Raw genomic sequence first — 6,000 nt, forward strand, 5'->3', positions numbered from 1 at the left:
TTGACTAACTGCGACACGACAGGCCATACCCGCTTAAAATCCCCCGCGGCTCGATCGTATTCGACAGACGACAAATTAATGCTTATACTCGTCGCGCATCTGGAAAGCTCCAGCGCTATCCCGAGCAAGACGACGAGACGAGGCCGGGGCTGACATAAAGCAGGGCCAGGGCGAGGCGAATTGGGCGGACTCCGACGAGGAAAATGCACTTAACCGTACGAAATATCAAACAAACGATTCTCAGCGGCACGTCGCTCCGCTGCAGCGACATCCTCGCTCTCGAGACGTTCGACGACGGTCGATAATAATAAGGTCGACGCAACAATTTTTCTCCCTTCGGTGTATCTCCGCTTCAGAAGCTCACTCGCCAAGCGGCCGGGTATATCCTTCCACGATACTCTCCCGATATTCCTTGGAAGAAGCGGGACGCCACGCCACGGAATCGAGCATACGAGTGTGTGTCTTAACGGGGCGAGCGCGATCGCGCGCATGCATCGCGCTCGGCCGCGCCGATGTAATTATAGATTGTGTGTCTTTGCGCGACCTCTGTGCGCCGGATCTTATCGGGCGGCCGCGGAAAAATATCGCGCGCGCGCGCGGTTGTAATTATCGCTAGAGCCAGGTGATACTAACGAGCGCGCAGTACGCGGCCGATCGGCCGGCTTACAGACGTGCCTGTCCACGATCGACGTCGCGATCGATTTCCGCGGCTGCGCGCCGCGGCCGACCGACGAATTCGGGCGCGGCCGCGCGGGAGAGAGAAAGGAACAAACGACAGTGATTATGTGAACACACATTAAAGTGGATGGAACAAATCATGGCAATTAATCGTATTCACGCGCGTACAACACGCGCGCGCGCGCGCGCGCGCGTATTTTACGTAAGCCTCCCTCTTGGAAAGCCTCCTCTCGGCGGGACGCGGCTAATGAATAGCCGCGCTCTCGCAGCTCTCGGCTCATTGCGTCGCGGCTGTTAATAATCGAGCGCGAGAATTGAGCCCCTCGCTAAAAGTCCGCCTGCTTTCTTACGGCGAGTTCACGCTCGCGTCATCGCGCGTCATCGCGCGAACGCGCGGCGTTTTCTCGCTAACGCGTCGGCACGTCCCTCCTCGTGCCCTCGTCACGCCGATCGGCCGATCTCGCGTGGGGGATCGAGGGGGGGGATTCTCCTCGCGCCTAATCAAGTCACCGCGAGAGAGCAGCGACGCGGCTCAGCTGGTCGGCACGACCTGACGGCAGCAGCAGCGGCATTCGCGGTCGGCTTCTCCAAAGGAACGCGCCTGTACACTTACGTCGTTTAGATAAGAGCCACGATGGCCGATATGCATAATATGTTGGCCCATATTGGGACAGCCGGGCCAGCGCGGGCCTGAGAGAGATGCGCGCCGTTCATGAGCCGGGAAAAAAAGAGAAAGGGACGCCGCCGACTACCGGCGGAACATCGCGCCGCGGATCGGCCTGTTATTTGGCTGTCAGTAATTCAGTAGCCTCTCCGCCGGGGCTTCTTAAGACCCGCCGATGCCGCCCCGGAGGAGCTCGTAATCCATCTGCCAGATTGATCAACCTGCGCCGCGCTTGCTCCGTCTCCCCTCCCGCCTCCGCGAATCCGTATCCGCGCATCAAGTGGAGATTTAATTATGCTTCGTTAACAGGCTGTGAAATCGGTAACTTGTCGAGCGCGCGGTGTCGCCGTGAAGCGAATTGTTCTTGCGGAAAGTATGCGGGAGAGTCCGAGACAGTGGCGTCGTCAGGCAGTCACAGGCGCTTTGTCCTTCTTTATCCGCGCGAGATGTCGGAGAGTGGAGGTCTCGCGTGGTGATCCGGTGGATCACGCAACGTTAATCACGCATTCCTTCTTTGAGATTACTGTAATTAGCTGGACTGGGTTTTGCGCGCGCAGCCTTTGTTGCGAGATTTTCCGTAGGGCATGTTAAACGTTTTCGAGGAAAAATTGAAGAGAAGAAAGTTATGACGAAAGAATCGGTAAAGAGCGCGGTTACTGTGCGTGTTGCGTGACCGCGCCGAGAATCGAGTGTGTTTCATTGAAAGATAACAAGAAAATAAGTGCCTCTCTCTTTCTTCCGGATTCGCGGATAGTTCGGCGGAAAGTCGTTTCGTTCGACCAAATATTTTCTCCCATACAAATTCCCGCGAGGGAATTCAGGAGACAGAGGATCGGCGGACGGTCGACAGCAAGAATGACTCGCGAAGCGGCTCGCTTATCAGCCGGTGTCCGAGAAGAGACGAAAATCGCGACGGGCGGTCGGACGAGCTCTCCGATCCTCCAGCCGTCCTGATCCGTCATCGGATTTTTCGACCTTTCCGCGAGCCAACTAAATCGACCAGCAGGTTCACGCCGGTTTCGTGTTCCTGGTAGCTCTCTCATAACACGCACATCATCGGCTGCACGCACGCATGTATCCGCTTTCTACGCGGTCTGATCCGCAGCAACGATGGCGATGGCGATGGCCGTGCTCGGGGGACCGTAAACCAACCGCGATAATTATTCGCCGTCGCCTCTGCCGGAGTGAGATGTAGCCGTACGTTGCGCAGGACTTTCCATCGCCCGCAGGATTTCCCATGTGTCCGTCGCTCGTGTACGCGCACTTTCTAACGACGAGGAATCCGGACTCTCCTTCCTCGTCGCGGCAACAAATATAGCGTACGATCGTGCGCCGTGCGCGTACATGCGCGTACCGCCAGGTGCAAATTCCCCTGACATCATCGTCGATGTACGCGTGATGCACGCGTTGCCTTTGCGTGCGTGCGTGCGTGCGTGCGTGCGTGCGTGCGTGCGTGCGTGAGTGCGTGCGTGCGTGCGTGCAGTCTTCCTCGGTCTGGTGCGCAGGTGTGGGTGGAAGTGCGTGGCGCCACTTTGGCGGTATCCAGCGGAGCTCTACCGGAGCGCGGAGGTGCGTCGGGGGGGGAGGGAGGGTGGCCACGGAGAAAGGTAAGGAAGATAACGCGCAGCCTGATCGCGGAGGAGACTCCGCTGGGTGGACGCCGCGGAGAAGCTAAGGGGAGAGGGGGAACGTTGCCCGTACTGTGCACCACCAGCGTCCACTTATTAAATCACTGTGAAATCGTGTTACCGCTCTTCCGCGCTCGCGGAACGCGAGTCGTGAGTTCTAACTCGACCGTGAACTCGGCGGTGTCACGCCGTCATCGACGTGTCCGACGGCGACGACTTCTGAACGTTAACATTTTTCGCGTCCGAGTCGACCTCGCGTTCTTGAGACGCGATCTTGACGCGAAGCTCTGCTGCTTGCCGATAACAAGGACGAGAGAGAGAGAGAGAGAGAGAGAGCCGATCTGCGATCGATCCGGTCGAATCCAACGACAATAATCAAAACCGGGCGATATGTCTCTCGACAAGACTGAACGCAACGGTGGAAAGAATCGCACCAGAGATGTGCGAATGAAGAATTTTCATGTCGAATCGAATCTATGAAATGTCACTCGAATTCGAATCGAGCCGAATGAAATCGAATCGAATCGTTAAAAAATTTAACATGACTATTAAACATGCGAATAACGATGGAAGATTTTAATATGAAAGGGAATCTTGATATTGTAATATCATCTTAAAGTAAAATATATATTTAAGTGTTTAAAGTAATTTATAACTGAGTTATTAATTATAAGTTAAGGGCTCAAACATACAGGCCCAGATGGCCCGTTTTGTAGCTGATGCACGCAAACGATAATGTATTTGATTCCTATGCGAATTATTCGGATTCGAATAGTTCGCGCATCTCCGAATCATCACACCGGCTGAATAAAAATGAAGCTCGCGGGATAATGTCAACGTCGTAATCTGCGCGCGTAATGACGCGAGTTCTCTGTTCTTCTCCTTGCCTTCTCGATTCGTCTATCACGCTGTTATCACATCGCGAGAACTGCGTCCGTATCCGGGGCGATCGAAATTCCAGAGATGCACTTTATACCGCGCAGCCGGGCGCAGGGTGTAAGCCGCATTAGCCGGGCCCGCTCTCTGTCGCGGTATATCACTCGAATATAAATTACTGCTGAACGGCGAACTTCGTTGTTGCCAGACAGTAATTACCGCCGCGCACTATACGCACGATTGTTAATGCTCGCTCAGTCGCGCTCGTCCGGGGATTCTGGATAACGGTGCGCCGTATAATTCATCGCGTCGACATTGTTGCGAGAATGGCGGCCGATGGAAGCGTAAAGGATCGCGTTTGCGAGACGTCGTGCGAGAGGCGTTGCGTCAGAGAAGAATGCGCGCGCGCGCGTGCGGAAAGTATGAGCATGAGCCGAGCGTGAGCCGCGCACACAGCCGACGTATCCTTAATCCTTCGCGCTAATAGGCAGCGTGAAAAACTTGCTTAAACGAGCGATTCGACACGCTACGCACGCGAGTATCCGCGAGTGTCTTACGCGTGGTCGGCGCGCGTGAGGATCATCGCCGGGATTCACGCCGCTATTCATCGTGACATGGACGAAGGAGGTGACACTCTTGTACACCTCGACGCGGCTTGTTGCGATACAAAGGCCATATATGACGAGGCAATAAGCAGATTGATATAGTGAAGCGATTTTATGGTACACGGGCTCCAATGCTCGGCCCTAGGCTCCGGCCATCACTCAACGGCATGAGCGTACCGGCGAGAGCCGGAGGACGCGCTCAAACTGGTTCCCTGATAGATCATGATTTCGAGGCCGCTTTGAAATTGGCGAAGCGCGTCTGCACCTCCGGCGGTTACATCGCGCCGAGCCCGTCGGATTACTCAATTCTTGTGCGATCACGCGTCGCGATCGCACAAGTACGCTCGCGACAGCTAGTTCCCAGGCGCTACCGATCTAACGGCGGCGCCATTGTGCGCGACGAATCAGCCGCCATGTCGTATTTGGACTGGGGCTATTACTCTTCGGCAGCTTCGAAGTCAACTTTGAAACTTGCAAGTTTTTTATGCCGAGGCTTCGAAGACATCGCTCTTCGAAGCTTCGATATGTTCGAAGCTCAGTCATACATTCTACATTCCGTGAATAACAAAAGTATATCGACTCGTTGTTCGATTTTCGAACACCTTCGAGTTCTCGAAATGTCGAAGTTCGAAGCTCAGTCATATATTCTACATTCCGTGAATAACAGAAGTATATCGACTCGTTGTTCGATTTTCGAACACTTTCGAGTCCTCGAAATGTCGAAGTTCGAAGATTGAAACTTTGAAGGTTCGAAGCTTCGAAACTTCGATCATCAAATATTTTGCATCGAAGCTTCGAATCTTCGAATACGAAGACTTCAGGAAAAGATCACACTTCTAATTTGGCCTCGTCGCTCCAGTTTCATTCATCCGGACACGCGCTCGATGATCCTTGCCGATGCGAGTGGTCCTCGCGTAAAGTGCGGTAATTTCGCAATATTTGGACGGTGATTGTTGCACGGAGTCATCCGGGTTTCTCCGTCGCCGAATGATCTACGAGCGGGGATCGACGCGATATCGATCGGAATCTTTTTCCTACGCTCGCTCTACAAACGAACGGCGCACGCGCGCGCTCTCTCTCTCTCTCTCTCTCTCTCTAGTTTTACGAGATTCTCTTCCTGCATCACGAGATTCGAGCGATCCTGAACGAGCCTGCCAATGAGCGCTCAGCCACACCCGCTGATTTTATTGACGTACGAGCAAGCACAAGGCGCGTGTTCCGCATCTCGGCTTTTAGCCGCAGTGAAATTGCTCCACCTCGCGCGCCGGCGAAAAAAGTCTCACCGACGGCTTATCGTCGTACGGCGGTACCACGCGCGCGCGCGCGCCGTATACGTTGTATAATTTCCACTATTGATTTCTCATGAGTTGATACATCGTTCCTCCCAGGCGTGAAGAATATCGGTAAGATTAGACGAATTTTTAGTCTTACGCTTCGAGGTCTTGGGAGGTCATTTTTCACGCTTAGGATTTCATCGATAAGAGATGCCAAATAATTAAAAATTACATCCCGTATGTGACGAAATAAAGATATATCAACACGGATCTCT

Source organism: Harpegnathos saltator, unplaced genomic scaffold (genome assembly GCF_003227715.2).
Source record: "Harpegnathos saltator strain DR-91 unplaced genomic scaffold, Hsal_v8.6 scaffold555, whole genome shotgun sequence".
Lineage (NCBI taxonomy): Eukaryota > Metazoa > Arthropoda > Insecta > Hymenoptera > Formicidae > Harpegnathos > Harpegnathos saltator.